At 35.6% G+C, this 24367-nt stretch overlaps 1 long non-coding RNA gene across 4 annotated transcripts in view; it reads right to left on the minus strand.

Annotated features, from left to right (window-relative positions):
* The window catches only part of LOC150083019 (uncharacterized), a 95438-nt gene that overhangs the window by 57629 nt on the left and 13442 nt on the right, over positions 1 to 24367 (minus strand). For all 4 annotated transcript variants that reach the window (XR_016547158.1, XR_016547156.1, XR_016547155.1 and 1 more), the window contains exon 3: positions 9401 to 9556. This is a non-coding gene — a long non-coding RNA (uncharacterized LOC150083019). The remainder of the gene's footprint in view (positions 1 to 9400; positions 9557 to 24367) is intronic.

Below are 24367 nucleotides of genomic sequence, written 5' to 3' on the forward strand. Positions count from 1 at the left end.
CTGCATTGTATTCCCGTCTTTCTCATCCAGTACATCCTTTAATTCCTCTCGCCATAATGTATAAAGTACTCCTGGGTTTCTGTTCCCCAAGTGCAATACTTTGAATGTGGGAACATTAAACTTTAGCTATCATTTTTCAGACCATATTTGCAATCGGTATTGTAACTACTGTCCCAACCTTTAAACTACTATAATCGACACTGAAGAATACCCATTTATGATCACCCTCTGTCTCCGGTGTTTCCACCAAACCTTAGTCCACTGATGGATCTTTCCTATTATCCCGACCTGCACTTATTTATACAATAACCTTTCATGAGGAACTGTATCAAAAGCCTTACTAAAATCCAGATATATAATTTTGAAATTGTTTCTCACATCCAATTGCTTTATAACCTCGCAATAGTAATCTACATGAGTAGTTGGGCAGGATCTCTCCCTTCAAGAAACTATGCTCAAACCCAGAGCTTCCATAATCTTATCTACCACACTAGTCAAATTCGCTAGTCTATAATTAGCCATCGCTTCTTTGGCTCCTCCTTTATAGATTGGAGGAGATATTGGCACTTCTCGAGTCCAAGGGAATAATCCCTAAACCTAACTGATGTTTTCATTCATATTACTGATGGCTGGATGCACTGACCTGCTGCTTTTTTTTTCGGTATAGGTTAGGTACAGCAGGTCCACCTTGGGACTCTACACCCTCTCAACCCCAGTAGCTTTTCAGATAAGCGTTTTTCTGATATCATTATGTCATTTATTTTTCAGTGGCTCAACCCGGCTTCTTTATTCCTCCCGTCGTACTAATTTAGGTTTCAATAATAAAGATAGTTGCAAAATACCTTTTCAATTCTGCAGCCATAAATGGCGGCAGAATTGAATTATCGAATTATTGATTATACCACCACTTTGATCTTGCTTGGGAGCGTATCGATTTTATTTTCTGTTTCTTTGCATTCATATATGAGTAGAACTCCTTTTCCCCGTTCTTAGCTCTCTTCATCAATGATTTTTCATACTCAGATTTTGCAATTCTTATTCCCTCAGTGGTTTTACTACAAATTTGCTTTTAGTTATCGTATAAAGCAGTGCCATGTGATAGCCTCTAATTGTCCCGTTATTTTTTCTTTTGCTCAATTAAGTCTTTCAAGCTCTCTTAAAATTTTTCTTTTGTAGTACTTCTCAACTGGAATGAATGGGTTTGTGGTCTGCAAGATAAATCCCTTAAATTCCTTCCCATAATGCATTTGTATTAATAACATATAATAACTCCAATTCAGCTAAGAAAACACCAAAAACCTGTAGTGTCGAAATTTCCTTGGATATTACCCATTTCGTGACATTTTATGATCATTATCCGTTAGTATTTGAGTAACAAGTTTAGTATCCTTCATATAACAATCCATATGCAAGGAAATATTTTAATTTTAATCGGGGTACGCCAGATTGAGACAACTTGTTAAATGTATTTTTAAACGTTTATTGAGTAAACGTAATTCCAAGTTTTCGACACACTTAGTGGTGTAACAACGTTGGAATGAAAAATTTTATGAAAAGGAATGCTCATCAATACAATATCTTAGTTTTAATAATCAAGTACGTGAATCACATTAATGATGCACAGTTGAGGAACTGGAAGGGCGTTCTCATCAAAACAATATCTTAGTTTTTAATAATCAAGCATGTGAATCACATTAATGATGCGTAGTTAAGGAACTGGAAGGGTGTTCCGATGCACTTCGGTCCATTCCGAATACTGGTAACAAGCAAAGATTAGTCAGACTTTTTAAAATGTCCACCATCGGCCTGCATACACGAACAGCATCTTTTCTCAACAGCCCAAATACCGTGCACGTGTTAAGTGTAATTTTAAGTGATTCCTGTTGCATCTTATCCCTCAAATCTAAAAGTGTTCTAGGATTATGCACTTCATCTTTAATATATACCCATATGACAAAGTCTAGAGGTGAGGTCTGATCTTGGGGGGTATTCGTGAGCGTTCCGCCACCTATCCACTATTCAGGAAATTCGGTACGCACATTCGCATGAAAGTGTGACGGTGCAGTTTCCTGCTGAAAATACACTTCTGTGTCCAGGTAACGTATTTATTATTGCAAGAACAGCATTGTTCATTAACATTTAAAGATAGCTTTTCATTTAAAGATAACTTTGCTCTGTAACATGGGAACTGTAAGGTTCAATTATCCCACGAGAGCAGGTCCTCCACGCAGTAATTCCGTAACGTCCTTGGATGCGAGTTTTTGTTACTCCAATACACCCACACAGTTGTGACAGTTCACCTGCCCATTTAGCTTAAACGTAGATTTGGCTTATTATACAATTACATTCTGAAAGTTACCGTCTTCGCCTTAAATATAATAACAGTTCCTTCAGAAAACTGCACATGCAAAATTTGCCCTTCAAAAAAAGGAGTCACATGTTGGGGCAAGGACTTCGCACCTTGCGAATAGTACAGTTACTTAAGATAATTTCCCCTTATTTCGAGCATGCCAAGACCCTCTTCTAGGGGAGAGTTTCTTTAATTTAAAGACTTGTGCTAGTATCCCTTTTTAAATATAGGATATAAAAATTATTCCGTTATCGTTTCTTAATTCTTAAATCAGCAATGATCAAGTCTTGCCTTCGTGTAAACTTTTTTCTTATTGCTTTGCCGTTCTAATTAAATTTTGCTGCTTTTCTATAAACACGTATTTCTAACGATTTCATTTATTCAATAATTCACCGCATCAGTGATTTTATTAAAATGGGTTTGTTTTCTAAAATTTTATTAAGAACGAAAGGTATACAGCTACCTTGGAAACTACCTTAAAAAATCTTTATATACGAATTACTTCCTCGTTATAAAACATTACACATTTCCAGTTTTTCCTGTTTTGTTTTGCATTCTCTCTTTTGAAACTACACCTTTAACATTTTCCAACCACTGTCTAAGAAACCTACCACTTTATCTCTTTCAAAAGCTGCTTTCAGCATTTCTTTTTTGCATGTTTTCTCTTCTTAGCATATGTCCACACCACTCCTAAACTGATATATAAAATTCCTTTTGTCACATTTTCAAACTCTCTCTCTCTAGTAACTTTGTCATTAATCTTTTGTTGCCGCTATAACCATCTGTTTGTTTTCTTTCCTTTCACAAGTTATTTAAATAATTCCCATATCAGCTGCTTTCTTTCTTATTCAGCATACACCACATTTGATGTGCAGCTACAGTATAAAGTCTGGTGAATCGCAGAGTAAGGGGGTGGGAGGCGAAATTCCTAACGGTGAAACACAAAAATATTACCGAACTAAAGCTCATTTATTAGAAAGTATCGAAAGAAAGAAAAATACACTTGGATTTATGACTGTAAATGTAAGTGTATATGGAAATCCTGTTCTATTTAATGTTCAAGATGGTGGGGATGGGTTTTCTGTAATTATATGAACTAATGGTGTCGCTAGCTTGCTTTGTTTATATTTAACCTATCAGTGGTGGAAAAGAAGAAGAAAAAAAGAGTGAAAAATAAAAAGTGGGGTTTGAAAAATAAACCCTACTAATTATACTTCGCAATCTACCAATTCGATGCTTCATGAAAATGCCTGGATGCGATCTTTGGGTATTAATAACAAGCATGGTTCTAATCAATACCACACCTTTATGGTAATTATTTTATGACGGCGAGGAGTACTCAAATGAGAACACGACCTTGGTCATTGATATAAAAATTTTGTATTTATTTAAATTAAGGAAAATAACATATTAAAGAACATCCGACTCTCTCAAATAAAATTCGTATTTACACAGGATGATTTCCACGGCAGTCAGGGTGTGTGTGTGTGTGTGTGTGTAATAATAATAAATATTATTAAAATCATCCTTAAAGATCCTGCCAATTGCAAGAAGATGCAATTAATAATGCTTTGTGAAATACTGTATCATTTTTTTTGTTTTTACTGTCACACGTAACTTTGCTGATGTCCATACAAATTGTCGTTGCCGAAAGTATTTCAGCCTAATTGGTACACTCTCGACAAGTATAACCTATTTACACAGGATGATTAAAAAACCATAAAGGTCAATATCCGAAAATACTCCCCATGCTCCCTATTGGTATTTTTAGATATACAGCACCGTTATCGGGATATACGACCTGGAACTCTGTACATTTCAATGGTCGGTCAGAAATATGAAAGTCACAAGGGAATAACAAATTACTCCAAATCAAAGGGGAACCAGCATTATCTATTTCCAGCTTCACCAAAAACAGACAGGAAGAAGTTGTACTAGTAAGACTAAGGATAGGACATACATAGCTAAATAAAATGTTTCTTCTCGTGGGGGACGACCCACCTCGACGCAAGCCTTGTACATTACCACTTACTTACAGTCAAACACATACTCTTGGATTGTACACACTATTTCCAATTGAGAAAAATACTTTCCACTCTCATTCACGATTGTAAGAACCTTTATCATTACCCATATCCATGGGTAAGTGATAAAGTGATGTCAAACTGGACTAAATTATTATACAGGGTGATTCTAAATTATTGTCGGGGTTTCCGTGGCTTATAACTTTCAAACCAGCAACAACAAAATAAACCTGCTTACGGAATATGAAAGTGTAACTCAAAACGTTTTATTTGGCAACGCTGTTGCCAAATAAAATTGATGTCTGGGAGATATTGATGGCATTACTTCAAAATGATGGCTATTCATCAAAAAATGGCAATGTGCGTACTTTGGTTTTTCGAAACAAAGTCCGTTATCACAACGCAACGTCGTTACCGAACTCAGTATGGAAAAGATACACCTTCAGATAATGCTATCCGACGTTGGTTAAAGCAATTTCAAGAGACTGATAGTGTTCTGCACCGAAAAGGTGCGGGAAGACCGAGCACTTTGCAGGAAGATGTTGATCGAATCCACGAAGCGTTTTCTCGAAGCCCACAAAAATGTGGTGTTCCAGCAAGATGGTACACCGCCACATTGGGCTCTTATTGTCCGAGAATTTCTTGACATGCATTTTCCTGGGCGCTGGGTTGGGCGTGGTGGACCGATTCCGTGGGCTCCGCGCTCACCCGATCTTACGCACTTGATTTCTTCCTGTGGGGATACATGAAGGACATTGTGTACAAGACCCCTGTGACCTCCCTCGATGAACTGAAGCTCAGAATTGTTGCTACAATCGAAACAGTTACACCGCAAATGCTGGAGAACACTTGGAGGGAAATTGAATATCGCTTGGACATCTTGCGTGCCACGGAAAGCGCGCATGTTGAAGTTGTTTAGCATTCTGCAGTATTGATTCTATAGGTAATAAAACTTTTTGAGTTACACTTTCATATTCCGTAATCAGTTTTATTTTGTTGTTGTCGGTTTGAAAATTATAGGCCACGGAAACCCCGACAATAATTTTGAATTACCCTGTATTTCTGTAGGAACTGGCACGTTTTGGCCTCAGCAGCCCCTGTGCCCTTAAATACCTATATCAATACCAATACGACCTGGAACTTTTACAACATTTCCGTTCGGCAATACGGTGGCCAAGCAAGTAAAAAAGCCAACAATATTTAGAACACAAAAAAAAAGTTCTTAACCGCTAGTCACACATCTGTGTTTGTTTTAAATTTGGGTAAGGCGAATCAACCGTGATTATGAAACAATTTAAAAAATAACGTTGCTTTCTTTTTATAATTTTCATGCAAAAACTCTTGGCGGTGGCGGGGATGAGCAGGAGACATGCAAACCATCTTTACTGCTTGCTATATACCAAAAAAAAAAAAAAAAAAAAAAAAAAAACCCAGCAGATTAATTAAACCCATCACAGCTAAGGTGTCCAGGTATTCTACAAATTGATGGAAGAAGAATATTGATGAAATGAGATATACAAAATGATGAAGCAAGATTACAGACATTAATAAGCAGGTTAAAAGAATAAGTCTTAAAGTGACAAAGCAATGCCAGAAAGTAGCAATAGGATATTACTAATAAGGGTAATTCATTCCCCACACCATAGGTTTGAAAACTGAGAGTGAATGAATTAACGTGGTACATTTTTGAAAATATCATTACTTCCCTTTTCGGATTTTTGCGCAATAACCTTTGGGTTTGGGATATATCGACCTAAATGCCCTTGTTTAAAAATCTATAAAAGGAATGAGCCGTTAATGAGACATATGCATGAAAAAAAAAGTTTCTTGTTGTTTTATTTGTGAAATTTTTATTTATTTATTAATTATCACCATTTTATTAATTTAATTGTTAGAATACATCTTTTATGTTATGGTAAATAAAAAAAACAATTAATATTAAGCAATGTTCAGTTAATTTATTAACCAATAAAAATAAATACAGCTGTAGTGTTTCCTTTGACATAATCGTGATTTTTTTTCTTTTTTTTACCTACAATCAGCGAAACGATCATAGTCAGCCTGAGTACATGCTGCAGCGCACCGCAAAAGAGAGAGAGAGAGAGAGAGACGCACAGATGCAGCTAAAACTATTAAGAGGACAACTGTAGAAGTCACGTAAATGGGGCTTAAAAGGTAGTCTCCTGGGGCTACATTTTCTCTACAAAAAAATATCCATAGGATTTTGATAGGGTCAATTTATCTGCTGCACTACGTTCACAATGCCTCTGCACACAAGAAGGTGTGCTGCTGGCATTTTTATGTACTGTTTTCTGATCTGATCTGCCATCCGAAATGAAGGAGTGTTATGTATGTCGAAAGAACACTGTGGCCAACATACACACCTACTTTGTTGAACGATGTACATTGCTTAGCGTGTACATCCTTCAACAACGCAGTCTGCAAAAACTGAAGGAATCGTTCAGTGTTCAAATGCTCAGCAATTAATGCAGCCTTAGTTTAGTATTAAGTGAGGAGAGGTATTTTAGGCAACAGCTACCTCACATATTAACGCTGGCTTACATATGGAATTGGGTTTGCACTGATCAAAAATTGCAGCTTGTGCAAATTAAACACCACTTGCGTGCAGAAGTCGCTGATCCTTTCCGCAGTGGCGTAAAGAAAAACGTCAACATCTGCAAGATTCATGGACAAAACTGTAGAAGTTCTGCCTATTCATAGTTGACGTACTTCCACTAGTAGAACATGGTCAGACTGCAAAGTTGAAGACAAACAAGACTCATTCAGTCTCGTTGTTGTGATCTGTAAATTACGTGTGTTCTATGAATGGGTGGATGGACACAACATTTTCAGTATGGCTAATTTCGATTCCAAATGCAATCTCAATGAGGCCAACCATGGTTACTTCTCCCTTGTAGGGGACTCTGTTTCCTGAGGTTGTGGCGGATGTTGATAAGCATACGCCTATTGCTGCGCAGAGAAAATATACGGCGACATTCGGCTGTTGCCGTTGTAGCATTTCCTTAACATGCACCTCTCACGAGGTGCATATCGGTGTACTCGTTGACGAAATTATTCTCTGGGTTCGATTCCCGTACATAACCAGAAGAATTTCTAAAGCTCCCTTCTGTAGTTAGCCGATTTTGGGCGGGGGGAGTACGGTTATTCCATTTATGTTTGCGTGTTGTACAATGAGACGGAAAAAAAAAAAAAATTTTCACGCACCCTTCACGGCAGTTGTTGTTATTTGGTTTTTAGGAGCATTAGCAACTAAGGCCATATTGCTCCGGGATATGCGGTGGTCATTCCCTGACTTTTCCGCATCCTCCGTATTTGGTGGTGACGGGCTCGAACCCCGGTCTAATCAAGAAGCGTGTGCTACGCACTGGTGTTCCTTCCCACCTGGCTACGGAGGCGCCCTTCACGGCAGTAAATGCCAGGGGATTTACATATAATACAATATAAAGAAATAGAAATTATACAGGGATTAAATTTACACTGCATTTCTGCCTAGAGTACTGACAATTAACATACAAATTGATCATTATAACAACAGCACTACTAAATACACTATAGACGTGGTACATTTGTTCACATAAGCACACCATTGAGTACACACACAATTCTTCAAAAAAAGCACAGAACTGTTATGCGACAGTAGCCTGAGCCAACCACATCGCGGTTTGTTTCCTGTAGTTCGGATCTTCTATTAGCCTTTTAAGGTCAATTCCAATTTGAGATAAGGTGTGGATTGATTCCAATGCCCTGGCTGGCATGAACCTATCGGCCATCTTCACTCTGTTGGCTTTCATCCTCAGGGATTTCGTGCATCTTAAGGTGAATGGCGGGATGTGCCACAAATCTGCCAGAAGCATGGTGAGGATATCACGCCCTCATCATCTTTATTGTAGTTATCAGTCGTTTCCAGGCAATGGTGCCTGGTGAACGCTGTAGTTTCAACTGTTCAACAAGCTGCTTGGTCCTTAACTGTTGGGAGAAATGGTGCTTATTGTTGGCCCACTTCAGCAGCCAGAATTCAGTCGCATTTATTCGCCTAGTGTAGGTAGGGTTGGCTGACGCCCACAATTCAGCACCGTATAATATGGCCGAATACACTGTTGTTCTTATATATCTTGCAGTCGTCGCAGTTTGTCTCACGTGCAAGAGACGTTGTTGGTTGTGCAACGTACATAGTTCATCCTCAGAGTAAGTCAATATGCAAGGTGAATGAATGTAAGTTTGGTGTCAAATATTATCCCCAGATCTCTATGAGTTGTGACAATTGGAATAGGCATTCCATTTATATTTGGATGTATGAGCGTAGGTGATTTTTTGAGAGAGCACGTCTGAAACTCGAGTTTTCCGTCCAGCACACAAGAAAATAAACTACACAATACACTCAATTTACAAATATAGTATATTAACGCCCCATAGCCTTAGTTGCTTTGACGCTTAATCCACACACACACACACACACTTTAGCATTAATAGTACGGAATAACATTACACTACGCTATTAAAAAACAATAAATTTAATTATCACTGACTGTTTCGGAACTAGTAATATATTTTTAACAAAGTAGTATAATTTATGTTTCTTACTATTAATGCTAAGTTAATTTCCGTGTAATGTCGTGGAACAGTTATGTAAAACAGCAATCCTAATTCTTAATCCTCATAGAACTTCAAAAGCAAAATAAAAACATTTAAACATTAAGAACACTTTCTCTAAATGTTACTGAGACTTGTCAATAAGAAGTGAGGACACAAAGTCGACAAATTTGCTTTTACGGTTTAGTCAATAATAGTACAATCATTTCAGCTGGCAGCTTTTCTTGCCCATGTGACTACTAAATATGACAATGTTCTCGTATTCCTTCTATCTTTTAAACTCCTCTGACCCCGTGAGTTTGTCAATATTACATTTTGTCTCAAAAATACTAAACTCTGTTTCCAACGAGTTCCAATTCACTAAATGAAAATGGTATGAAGAATTTGGTGCCCTAGTAAAGCAGTAAAATCTTACCTCATCCTCCTCGATCTTTGATAAATTCCTGTATTTCCTTTCTGGATTAGAAATCTGACAGTTTCCAGTGAGTCAGTGATGGAAATTTTGACACCAAAGGACAAATTGTCTGAAAAGTCATCGTTGCTATTGGATTGATTTCCGATGGGGAGACGCCTGAAAACAAATTATGACAAGATATAATACATACAATCTTAAAAAAAAAAACTCATATAGGCATGAAATATAATGTATCAAAAAGTATAAACACAGTAACCTTAAATAATATTATACCACTTTCAATTATTAATAAACTTTTCAAGATCATATTTGAGAATTGATTAGCCCCGTCTGGAACAATGAAGGATGCGTCAACTGAATGCAATAAGCTTTAAGCCAGAGATGATCACAGAATATGCCTTCATTATTCCGGAAGGGGCAAATTGATTACCACGACCTAGAAGGATAATGACCTTGAAAGATTCACCTTTAGCTAAAGAAATATAGAGAAATTAATTTAACTAGCACCAGAGAAATTAATTTTACTGTTTTGCTCTACTTAAAAAGGACTTGAAAACATGTTAGAGTAAAAGCTCAACTAACTATCCGTCATCCATCCATCCGGAAAGCTCATGCGACTGGCACCCATTTGAAAAATAATAAATTAAAAAAGGACAGTTGCATCACATACTTAGCTAGTATCAACGAGACGTGAATTAATTATGCGCTATAAAAATTAATTAAATAAAAAAATAATAATAATGTTTAGCACAGCAAGAATTTATATTAAAAAATATTAAAAATATTTTATAAAGTTCGAAAATACTGTATTTATCGTTTACATTACACCATGGACACTACCAGAAGCATTAAAGTCTGTCCTTTTTTTGGTAGCTATTAAAGTATTGGTTACTTCGATAGGTGTATATACATATTGTCATATTGGTAAACCATCCAGCGTTATGATATCTTAAAAAAAAAAAAAAAAAATTAAAAAGTTGGTGAAATATATGAACGTATTGGTTAACCTTAAAACAGTAACTGGATATTTGTAAACACCGGAAAACGTGAAAATCACAATATAATTAGGAAAGAATATGATTTTGGCTCTTCAAAAATTTGTGATATATAGGGTGGTAAAGAGTGAGTGAAATTTAGGTGCGAATTCATGTATATTTTTCAAATATTGCGGTACCCTTCAAAACTTAAAGAATTAGACAAATTTTATAAGGGATGGACAGATTGAGGTGGGGAGTTTATTTATTTACTTTAGCTGATGCTGTGTAAGCTTGCTTCCTTGCATCATCTGCCGCTACTAATACTACTAATAATAATACATTATGGGATTTCAGGTAGATCAACCATAACCAATCTTACAACAACTTCTCACATCTTACCTTAGAATAGAGACAAGAGCTTCTAGTCATACACCTTAACACCACTCAGAGTTTGATTCCATCCCTGTACCCTAACTCCTACGTCTTTTACAAGTCTACTTCAGTTTCCAGGGAGATGTACTCCGGTTCCTTGAAACTCTCCCGTCCAAGAGGTCGCTCGTCCTGATCGTCGGAAGAAAGATCATCACAGAATATAACTGTGGCGTGCCTTCATGAGGGAGTTTTATTCAGCGTCTCTTTACGGCGATCCTGGTGCCGCTGTTGGTCAACAAACACAACCGGATCACATATGCTGACAACGTCAAGCTCTTAACAAGGATATCGCCAGCAGAAACCACCCAATAAACCAACATATAACTAAAGGACCTAGTTATAGGTCCTTTAGTTATATGTTGGGTATTATTTTGAGGATACCTCAAAATCAATCCCCAAAAATCGACACAGATCATCTTCTTGCTAAATGCCAGCCCCACAACGTTACAGTCTGTGCAAAACGTCTTCCTAACGCCAAGTGTTCATTTACACAAGGATTTCGGTGTTCGGTTCCAAGCTATCAATCAATGAGCACATCAGTCTCATACGATCAAAGCTAACTTCTCTTCGATGGGTCGCCAAGCAGTAGCTGCTCCATACCAGTGATAAAAAGATACATCGTATCTAATTTTAACCCGGTCACCCTAAAAGCCTAGGAGATATCAGCCTCGGCTGCCGAATCCCTTAAAAGGATCTTTGCAGCGGAATTTTAGCTGTTAATATGGACCAACACCAAGCTCTACCTTTCCCCAGCTCTCAGAGCAACATAGGAGATACCCTTAAACTTTGAAGGTTGCGCGCCTACACCGGGGAAAGGCTGCTATTCACGATCAAGATGATAATGAGTAAAATAACTGAGGCAAATTTCTGGGATCAATGCTCCTAGCGGATTTCTCAGCCTTATCTCGATCATCAGCACAACTATTAGAAAACCATAACCGGCTAGCCACGCAGTGGTTTTCAATCTTTTTTTAATAACGGCACCCCTAAGTAATTTATTTTATTTTGCGGCACCCCTACTCAATTTTCTCAATATATATATATATATATATATATATATATATAATATATATAATATTAAAAAATATATATGGTATATGATATTTATTACAATAATATAATTATAAAAATTACATTTCATAATACAAATTATATATATATACAGTATATAATTTTATTCTTTGTATAGAGGTATACTAAGTAAACATCAATTATAGATCACACAATTAAACAGATACTGTACACCTTTTTATAATGAAATAAACATATAAATTAAAAAATAATAATAAGTTTAAGTAACTTAAACCCAAATTACGTGGTACCACTGGAATGTTGCGGCGCCCTAAGGTGCCGCGGCATCCCGGTTGAAAATCACTGGGCTAGCACACATGCAGCCCTTACTGCAAGAGAACGAGGAGCCCATCCAAGAGGTCGTAGAAAACAAGAAATACAGACAGGAAATCTTCGCCATTCTAAAAGTTCAAAATACCCTATCACGTCCAAAGCAACTGTACCCGTTTCTGCTAAATTGCAGATCTGTGAGCTGAAGTCTCGGTTCCCCTCCTCTATTCCATGCAACCAAGCCTGTTGCAGGTGTGCCTTCTAGGAACACAGGCCGACTACAGTCTAGATACTACAAAGACTCGGAGATCTTTCCAGCTCTACCCCTCGGTTCCGGCTCTGAATAATCCCATCAAGAATCTGCTACATCTCAAAATTTGCCTATAATAAGATAAACTAACGTGCTCACTTCCAGTATCATAATAATGTATATCAATGTTAGCTCATTTTGTTTATTTATTAATTGATTGTAATCACGTGTGTATTTGTCACGTGTGTTTATTGTACTCACATTGGTATTCGTAAAATCCTAGCACTACCATGCCGGGATAAATTAATTGTGTATATCTTACTGCAATTAAACATTCTATTCTATTAATGCTGTGACTACCACTACTTTGAGCGTTTCCGCAATGGGGGGGGGGGGGGTAAACAGCCATATCTCTCTCTCTCTCTCTCTCTCTCTCTGTGTCGTGCCAGCCCTCATGGGTAGACAGTTAGTAGAATCACTGTCCTTACCACAGGTGGAAAAATCTGAGTTGGAATTGTCAATGACGCAAGGAATTTTTATGGACTTCTTTCACAGCGTAGATGAGTTAGTCAGTAGCACTAGATGAAGGTAGCACTATTTTTTTCTCCCGGAAACTGGGTTTTTCGTCCAGAAAACAGCAAATCTACCAGAGAACACACGAAATTTACAGACATATTATATACGGCGCAATATGGCCTAAGTTGGTGATGCGCCTAAAAACCCTACTACAGCCAACAAACTAAACTCTCGTGCGAGCGTGGCTAGCAGAGTGGTTATGATAGCTACCCTTCTACTGTGAACAATAGGTTTGAGTTTGTATCTAGTCAAGACGGGAGGGATTTTTATGAGCTGTTTTCATGCTAACCGAATAAGTAAATTTTGAGAGATGGTTGCGCAGTTTTCCACCGGAAAAATCGAGTTGTTTTCATCCAGCAAACTGACCACAAAACAAACATGATTTACGACTTTACAGTAATTCAATATACGAATTGAATATTGAATTTATTATTTCAGTTGATCTACAGCAAAGGATATCAGGTTACATCAGATTTTGCGGTAGATCCCACAACAGGAAGATAAGAGAAGACTGCCATGGCACCTCACACTCCACTGTTTTTAAAGCCTTGTTAAAATAAGATGTTATGAAGTCTTCTAAATCCAAGAGAAGACAAAAAAAAAAAGCACTCTTCATTTATAACCGTTAACTATTTCCAATGGTGGTGTATCATCATAAGACTGAGCCCCTAGTGAAACATTATTTATTTATTTTTATGTAATTTTATCATTTTTCTGTTCCTTTGGGGCGCCGTTGGAACTGAAGGTCCGTGCACCTGCACAATTTGCACAAATGGATGATGTTGGAGGAAATTTTTTTGGAAAGGGGGGAGGGGTGGGAGCTAGAGAGGCTGAGCCTGGGCTCCAGTTGCAATGAGGAGACAAAAATTTACTAATATATTTGGACAGTCTAGGGCCCGAAATTGTGCCCATTCCCGAGCGTGCTTAAATCAGCCCTGGAAGGCACACCTCTAATTTTCTACTAGAAAATTTCAGGCGATAAAGTGAATATTGCGAAAATTTTCTTCAAATACACTTCTATTCGTTTTATTTATTTGAAAAAAAAAAAAAAAAAAAAAAAGAAAAGAAACATGCACGCTAAATGCTGTATTTAATTATGAAAACAACAGGTATTACCTTTATTTTAATATTTCTGCAGTTATTAAATAACTGCAGAATTCCAGAAATCTAAACACTAAACAGGCCTAATACATCTGCTGTGAATTTTATACATCCATCGTAGTGGTCTACATGGATGATTTTACAAAACGGAACGCTCGTTAATATATAAAATTATATATCTTATTTTTATTTATCAATCCGTTTGCCGAACCGAATAGCGTTCTGGTGTGCTCCGGTCCACGCCGAGTCCATAATACTAATACAGTACTATACAATAGAGAATAGTCCTTCTTTACGTCATATTGCCTCTACGTCCACCCAAAGAAATATTTGTCATGGATGAATTATAGAAAACTATAAAAAAAATTATAGAAACATTGTGTTTGTCAAACACAATTTTCTGTAAATTGTAAAAAAAAATAAATAAAATCATGCTTGAAAGAGCACTTTAACATTTGTCTACAGCAGAACACATTTGAAATCCAAATTTTCCGGGGAACTCCAATATCTTCAAAAGCAGTAATATATATGTGTATAAATTAAAGACACCAATAAAACAAACAAACAACAACAAAAAACCGCAGAGTACTACAGTTCCGCAAACACTTGTTCTAAATGGCATTCTAGTATACTTCCAAGTATTTTAATTTTTTTTATTAAAAATTATTTATATAACTGAAATGTTACAATTTAATTTCACTTATTTAATTATTATTATTGATTTTGTATGCAAGCTACTCTTAAGTACACTGTAAATACACACTTCTCTGCTTCGGCCAAATTCATAAACGTTAGCTTGCAGCCAGGCCTAAAAAATGATTTTTCTGTATTCGTCTGTACGCATTCTAATATGCGCAGATGAGAGAGAGAGAGAGAGAGAAGTAAAAAGGAATCACCACGAAAGAGAAGAATGATGATACCCAGCTCAGGACCCTGTGCCAAGCCCATACTCACCAGATGTGAGCCCCTGGGGTTAATTGTAATGTTAATAAAACAGTTCCATGTTTATACTTGATAGAGTAAATTACTAAAGCCAAAGTAAATTATTACTATTTATTCTTCAGCTGGTAAATTCAGCTGCTATTGCCTAGCTAAAACTGTTTTGCTACAATTTCGTGTTGGTCTACACACGTCATATTGTCACAATCACACGTAGTTAATCCTAATGTTAACTTAAATATTTTAAATATTAATGGGAATGAAAATTCCTACCTGTTTTGATCCCTTTAATATTGTTCATTCAGTCTGGATGAATCTTGTAACAATCCTTCGTTGATTATTATGTTGATTTAAGAAAGTTTTAGATTGATTAATAAAAAAAATTCAAAAATGATACACGTTAAGAGTGTGATTGCCCTCCGGATAAAATCGCAATGGCTGAGCGAGAAATAGAAACAGCGCCATCTTAGCACATAAGCTCGCCAAAGAAATTAAAAATAAATTTCTGTAAACAAATAATTTGTGTAATTCCAAAAAAATAAAATCATCAATAACATGTAAACATTTTCTTTTCTATATTATATAGGTCCGCTATTTTTTCTTTATTAATTATAATGGCCAATTGATTAATTAATTAAAATTAAATTATCGCATACGGTACTAAGCAAAACCAGCAGAGTGACTTCTGCTCATTGTAATTGTTATGGACTTGATCTCGCAATATGCATAACATACGTTACTTGCAAAACAGCAGGCAGGTTTTTTTGATTTTTTTTTTATCGAAAAGAATTTTTTTCTCTGTCTCACAGCAACTCTTTAAAACTAGTGAAGAGAATCACCAGTAAAAATAAAATAAAATAAAAGGACGACGAAGACAATTATTTTGTAAATAAATAGTCTAATATGTACCCAATACGTATTGTAAATATGGCTTGTCAGTGGGTAGAAGAAAAAACTCATGTTAGGGTCACCTGAGAACGATCTATGCCACCCATATATATTATTCCTGTAAATTGAGTGTATTCTGTGTCGATTTGCCTGTTTGGCTGTGCGAAAAAACAAATTTTCCGGGGAAGAAAATTGATATCGTTGCCTGAGACCGACTAATTCAGCCAAGGAGTGTAAAAGGACCATAAAAGTTCCTCACTTCATTGATGGGATTCTAACCCGAGCCTTTTCCACCAGGTGTGGGTAGTTCGGTGATTATAACCACTGTGCTACCGCCGGACCCATGGGTGCAAGAGGTAAACTGAAACAATAACTATGATAATTATTATTGGACTTTAAATTTTCAAAATAATATCCCGTCTTCTCTTAGAGCTGGATGAAAATCGCGAAGAAAGGTAGTTTATAGAGAGTTGGAGACATGTGCAGACATTTTATGAACAACCCTATAATTCGGAATTAAGTTTAAAAAAGTTTAATTGATGTATATGATTATATTTAAATAATCATTGAAAACAGGTTGAAAATATTTAATTGTAATAGATTCAATTCAAACATAGATGGTAAATGTATCATAGTTCATGCATTTTCCAGCTTTATTTCTACATGCTTGTTGAGAATGCGCTGAAAGTTCAGCATGGGCGTAACTACCACTAAAATCTAAACTGTGTTAGCAGGAAATATAAACGAACTTGTAGTATATCCAAGATATTCCTTAATGCAGTTCTGAAGAGAACTAGTCCGGTTTTCCAGTGCTTTTTTTTTTTTTTTTTTAAATCTAAATACATAAAAACACTAAAAAAATAATAGTGACTCGATGGGCTAGCTGCGATATAATATATATGGGTTATACAGCTAACCTATTGCTAATTGATAACAAGCACACTACTGCATATATCTGCACTCTCGCGGTTAGCCCAACTACTGTTCTATCACATCCTGTGAAAAAAGGATTCGATTCGAGACGTAGCTGAGTTAGGTCAGTCTAGGAGGTGAGAAAGAGAAAGTATTTGCATGCTTTTTTAATCAGTCACAACAACCATTGTGCATAATTTTTAATCTAATCAGTCATCGTGCATAATATTTAATATTTGTAAAGAATATAATTATTTTTTTAATTAATTTTATACCTTTTAGTTTGATTATTCCAATTTTGGCTTATTTAATGTATCTATATTTCTATCTTTACCTATTCGTTTTTGCATATTGAGTATTACTGTAATTTATATTGTTTTATTACTAGCTGGTGATGTTCTGAATATTAAATTTAGGATCTAAAATCAATTTTCCACATTTGTAATCAAATATGTAATGTTCTAATTTTAACAAATGGCATTAAGGATCGTTAGTAGAATAGTTCATTGTTAAATTCAAAACAACATTAAGTACATTATCTATTTAAAATTAATATACGAATTTTGTGATACCTGCAAAATCCTTGATGTTAATATTTGGTGTAATTGTAATGCAGCGGCATGGTTTTATCTCCCGAAAACCAGAATTTAAACGGCAAACCAATGAGAGGATACACGCAGCTAGAAACAGAATACATTGACGCGTCATAGCCTTATAAAATGGTAACATCACCATCATCTCCTGAAAACGTGGTGTAATTTTATTTGCTGTGTTTTACGTGTAGGTATATTTTAATTTCTGTATACTCCGATTAACGAAAATATACATTGTAATGACCAGTTACTACTTCCAATTATAAAATAGTGGTCCTCAAACTGCTGTCACGAACTTTTTCTTGGGAATTGGGATGATTATCACAAAATAAAATGCTGAACGTTCTCTTCCAAGACTTAACATGAGCAGTTGATATTTGGTTTTGGAAGAGAACAGTTGTTTCTTTGTAACCGAATTCCCCCTTCTTGGCATGATGAATGAATCGATGATAGGGTGTTATAAACAGTTGATAGATATATCTAAACTGAGTGTGGGAACCGTATCTTTGCATTGGGTACAAAATAAATGTACTGTATTGGTTTTTTTTTTTTTTTTTCACGCAGATAAAATGCTTTCCGTTTAATTCGTATTACTTAAATAATCTTGATTAATTAACTTAAAAGAGAAAGAGTTTTTGCATCGCAATCAACATTGATTGACTGAATTCTCACTGAATGGGATTATTTTCTAGTCTTATGGGCTTGTAAATTATTCCATCAGAGAAAAGTATGGGTAACCATTACTCCATACGTACGCGAGGTGATGAGCTGATCATATGCCACCTGAAAATAAGATCTAGGTCACAATCCTATCGCCGAAGACAGGAATTTTTCTACGGTTTTTTTTTTTTTTTTTAGTTCCTGCAGATATGAGAATCGGCTTGAGAACTCAGAATTAGAGTCAGTGACGTTAATAAGCATTTTTGTGTCCATAATGAATTCCAAGACATGTACCTCTCCTTCAGTATGTAGAGTAAGGATCAGGATATGTTCTAATCTCTCAGAACACACCTGGAGTCGCCTCTTCTTCTCAACTCCTCGCAGTAATTTAGCTACTAATGATAGTCAATAAATGGTAACACGAAGCACTGTATCGGAATCTTCACTGGCATGCGCTCACTTGTATAAAGCAATTTAATTTATAAAAGACATATTCGCATTTGTTTAAAGTCTATTTCGAATTTACATTAATCATTTCAAAGTTTTTCAGATAAAATTGCATTTCAAATGTTTAATTATTATATAATACGCTTCATTATTTAAGTCTTTCCATTATTCTATTCATATAATTTATAACCATATATGAATATGATTCACACTGAAGCTGAATTCTAACAAATTTTGCTTGGATTAAGGCGCAACAATTGAAAGAGATCTGAAGACACCGACGCTAGACGAATTCTAGGAATGAACGTTGAAAGTCTCAGAGCCGTAATAGCTCGGGTCGGAAAAACGCCCTCAATGTCACAGCATCGATCGGAGCCAGCAAGGCGAGAAGAAAAATGACGCACCCAATGAGCGGCACTGGCGACAGCTGTGATTCAGATGGGTAAGTACAGTTAAGCCGGGTTCGTATCTTGCAATGGGTGCGCATGCGTCGTTGTCTTTTACACGCTTGAAGGAAATCCCGGTGACACAGCGATGGCTAAGTAGCACATTTTAAATTTAAATGTTCTCGATGTAGGTTAGAGTAAATCCGCTAGTTTAAACCAATAAACTAGGCACGGCTCTTTAAGAGGGAAATCAACTATTGTTCTATATCTTTATTTAATAAAATTATCTTTTTTTTTTCTTTTTTCTGTCTTAGCTAATTTAAGAACCGCTTCCAATGAAAGCACTGTCAAAGTTTGAAAGGAGACATCAAAACGTATCTTTAATGAAGTAATCAGAGTTGGCGCTCAGAATTTCCTGGACTCCCTTTTGTCATTCACAAATACTTTCAACAGGATATTAAAGAAAATTAGCTTAAAGAAGCGTATCAAAATGACAAAGCATGTTAATAATTAAAATATTTTGTTTCCTTTGGATGAATCTATGGTACATCAGACTCCTGGAAGGATTTTTACTTTTCGGTAGTCCGAATAAATGCTTTCAATAGAAATCATAAACAGAATCGTATTTATGGCTTGATGGATGAACTTTTATATCTGAAAAGCTAATTTTTAAATGGTGGAGGTTTAATTATTTATGCCAAAAACTCCAGGCATACAATAGAACAAACTAGTGAAGAGTATGCCACATGGATATCTATAATGAACAGTTAGACTTAGAGCCAACAATTTGCTAGTTGATAGCCGATATTTCATAAAAATATATTGATGTTAACTGGTAATCCAGGCAACTTATTAGTTGCCAGGATTACCAGTTACCTGGTAATCAACAGAAAGGATTATACGCATCAGTTTAACCTTAAGAGACAATACAAAAGGTTGATTCTTAATGGAAAGAACAACCCCCATTATGAACAATTATTCAGTGCTTGAAGCGAGCCAGAATCGTTCATAGCAGTAACCCATAAGATAAAAATTGAAAAAAAAAAAAAAAAAATCCTATTGTAGACCATGTCATTTTTTACGATAACTCGTATATTTAAATTTTAAAGTAGCACTGTTCTTTCTCTCTCTTCTTCGTTTTTTTTTTTTTTTTTTTTTTTTTGGCGTGTGGGACTACCGTTTAGCCACCTATCTGCACTGCAAAATAGCATTGGTAATTAATTTGAAATACACATTAAATGTAGAAAAATGATTAAAACCATTTACAAATATTCTTAATTTACAGACATGATAAGTTAGACGGGCAGTAACCTTATAATAAAAGACTGACAACTCGTATGAGAGTTTTTGCGGTCTGAAAATCTCAGAATAACTAACCGGGAACCCTACACTCTTCTGAGGTCAGCTAACTATAGCCGAGATTAAAGAGGCATTTAGAAATTCCTCTAGTGTGTGAAGGGACTCGAACCTAAACCTCTTCAAAACACGTGACAAGCGGGGCAAGCACTGTACTTTCGCTTTTATATATGCCAAAATTTGTTTTGATTTTGATATGATCTTGAAAATATATAAATTACTATTTTGTTTGGTTTCTTTTAAAAATAAATGACTACAGGAAATGATTACTTTAAAAATAAATGACTATTTGCATTAATTAACCAGGTGTTACAAGTTTCCGAACAGTAATAACAATAATAATTTCACTTACCGGATATTCTATGCCTTCCCGTTCGAGGTCATTCCTTGCGAAGTAACGCACTTTTTCCAGCAGTTTTGCCATTGCCGAACAAGGTATAGAATTCTCATTCGCTATCCCTTGCTTTGTCCCTTTCGATTGTTGTTGAATCTCCCAAAATATTATTAAATCGCCACTCTTTAAATTTTAGCCTTCGAAACAAGTTTTAGAACCAAAAATAAATCACAAAGAGTTATGTCAGAAGGGCACTTAAGATAAAGCGCCATAGTTTCCAGGTTCTTACTCAAATGCCATTGCTTTTGGTCACATCAGCACACGTGGAATAGATTTCGTCGCATGTTCGGTTTTACTTTCAAAATACATTGTCGGGTTTCACAGGAAAGTTTCAGTTGTGCTGCCAAGTCATGGATCATGAGGCGACTAGTTCCTTGAATTAGTAACCTCATTGATGCATATTCGTTGTTCTTTCAAATATGTAATCCTATTAAAATACAGAAATCATAAAGTGTACTCAATCGAACTTACCCTAGGTAAGTAAATTAGGTGTTCGATTTGAGTCGGAGGAACGTTGTTCTGGTCGATAAGTTTACTTTTAAAATCGAGTTAAAAGCACTTGGGTTATTATCCTTCCCCAAAAAGTTTTCTGAAACGTTAAGATGAGCGCTGCCTATTAAAAGTTTGCGTCCATTCGTAATTTATCGTCTAAAAGTCAAAACCAATGAAAATTTGCGTATAATGTTTGCATGTATGGTAAAACTTTTCACAAATATATATATTTAATCCCATTCCAATTATTAATATTTTCCAATTCGAGTACTGCTTAAAATAACGATGAGGAAATTAGACGAGCGAGGGTTGGTACTAAACTTTTCACAGATCTATACATTATCATCTGCTATCACCATCTAGCGACAAAACTCCATACCATCATCATCATTGTTTTTACATTAAGAGGAGTCCGGAAACCTTTGGACAACACCCGCTTTATTCACCATTTGGAATCTTAAACTAATAATGCACATTTCGTGTCGCGTGAATGTATTCAAAATAGTAAAACACATTCCGAAATTTTAACCGAAAATTTCTTGACTTCTAGTTTCTTGTAGATTATATACGGTATCTAAGTGTGTAATTAACTCTCATTTAATGGAAATTTATTTTTAGCTCATGGAATCTTGCGGACAAAACGTCTTTGTTTTCATCAATTTAAGAACTTGTTATTTCGTTATGCAACTATGAAATACTTGTTGGCGCTGCGTAATTTGCAAAGAAGGAAGGGTTCGGGATTCCTGACTGTGATCACAAGCATTATTATCGCTTTACCTCAAACTCTTTCCTTTTATATTAGCTTAATAGCAAATAAGCAGTATTGTAATATTGTAGTTTTTCCTCAATTAAACTTAAAATAAGTTTGATGTTGCTTGTTATGAATCAATGAGGAAGCTTAATTTAAGTTAGAATATATTTTCGATATTTATTTCTGCTGAGAGAGAGAGAAAGAGAGAACGCATATTTTATTTTGTGTTCATTTCTATATATCCTGCACAAAATTTTCGAATTTAATAAGGCTTCAAGAAATAACAGTTAAACGTGGAATAGGATAAAAGGTGTCGAGTCATTTTCCCATTGAGAAATCCTTCTCGAGTTTGCGGAGGATTTCATTCATTTATGGAGAGCAGTTTCCAAATCATACTGTTTCTTAATTTTCTGATCAACCATAACCTGGATTTCGTAGAAAACGTACAGTTACTAGTGAGCTAAGTTTGATGCTACGTTTGCATTTTCTCTAATACTAAATTTTATTATTCTAAGACTGGCTAACGATTGTAAACGCAAGTTTCTAGTTTGTAGTATTAAGTGTAACAAAGTGAAGGCAGATAAGTGGCACACAGTCACATTTTCCTGCTAATTAACGTCATTGGTCAAACATTTCAGACATCAGTGTTCCATTAACCTGGTTTATCTTAGATTAAATTTCTACAATTGTATAATTTAAACTATTATATCAAAAGATTTTTAAATTTTGGAAATGTGGTTGTTTTTAAGTGCTGCTATAAATTTAATGTAATTGATATTTAAAATAGACGCACATATATAGAGAACATTGGGTGCAGTCGACTGTTACTGAAATAAATAATAAATTTTCTGCTTATACTCCGGGACGACCAAACGGTCATAGGAGTTCATAAGATAGACAGAATACAAGAAACTGCACCGTATTTAGCAGTCACGAGCTTGAACCCCGGTCACTGAAGGCATGTGTACTTACGCACCCGCGAGCTTGACCACTCGGCTACTGCGGCCTCAATCTCCTCTAATTGATACTTCCATTTCAGAGATAATTCCAAAATTAAGCAGCATTAATAGGCAAATATAAAAGGTGTACACTTCACGGAAGTACAGTATAGATGTTTTATTGATTGACATAATACAAATATTTACTTCTAGACAGTACGTAGAATGAGTATGGTAAACGGTCTTTTAGTCTTTTCTTATTCAAAAACCCTTGTCAGTAATATGTGATATTCTCTAAACAACAAACTGCTTCATCCATTACTTCCTTTTCTTGTACAATTTCTGAACCCAAGTAAACATTTCTGGATAAAATATATTGTTTAAGTTCAAAACTTGAGTTTGGTGACTGATTATGTTATTCCTTGAACGAATAGGCAAGGCCGTGTTAGGATGGAAGCCCAGAGGTGACCACATCCAGGTACAATTTCTCAAAAGGGGGGAAAATTAATATTATCAAAAATTGGGAAAATGGGACCATTTCATGTAGCGGGAAAAAACAACATTTTCTTGTTGATCCAGATGCTTCTTAATATTAAAAATGAGAAAAGAGAATGACTGTTTATCCGGCGAAGGGGCCTTGATCGTCAAGGCCGCTCCGACAGACAATCATTTTATTTTCTCATTTTTAATATTAGTAATAGCAGAAAATTCGAAAGTGCAAAAGGTATTTGTAACTTGTAGCAAAATTCAGCAACTTCTTTTAGAATTCTAGACTATTCATATCCAGTGCCAACACAAAATGAACTTAAAGTTGGAGTTACTAATCATCATGTTCTCCCATCCTTCAAAATGAAGAAACGTTTTCTTTATTTTTAAAATTTTATCTTAAAACAATAAACTGTATTATATATTTTTAAATTATCAGTTTTGTACTGAAATTATGACTCAAGCGTATTCAATTGCTCACTTTGATGTTTTCACTAAATTTATAGGTATTTGTTTGCCTGCTGTCAGACGTAGTTAATTTTCGAGAAAGTTTTTCGCTGTCTTATTCAGAACAAATTGATACTTGACACGTCTTCACCACGCTGATGACGTATCTGTTTCTCTTTCATGTTTATAAAATATCTTTACAAAGTATTTGTCGATAAGAATATTTATAGCCTAAATAATACATATTTACGAAAATGTATTGTAGGTTATATCTAAATATTTTAAACGCTTTCCCCCTAGTCCCCCCAAATCAGATCTTATGTATATTATGTCTCTCAGGGCCAGTCCTAGAGTTTGGGGACACGGTTGTGAAAAATTAATGTTGTGGAAAGGACAGCAAGGAAGAGTCACCTTGATCTGTACAAGTGTATGTTCACAAGTCGATATGCAAGTTGTGCGAACTGAAAAACTCACTGGGAAAATCCTACGCCCTCCGCCAGAGATCGGTTAATTACTATTTCTGTTGAAGAGACCTTTAAGAACTTCTTCAATCTACGTCAATATTTAAATTGAGACTTTGAATAGTCGTATAAAGTAGAAA

The sequence above is a fragment of the Mastigoproctus giganteus genome, chromosome 7 (genome assembly GCF_048544385.1).
Source record: "Mastigoproctus giganteus isolate SK-2022 chromosome 7, ASM4854438v1, whole genome shotgun sequence".
Taxonomy (NCBI): Eukaryota; Metazoa; Arthropoda; class Arachnida; order Uropygi; family Thelyphonidae; genus Mastigoproctus; species Mastigoproctus giganteus.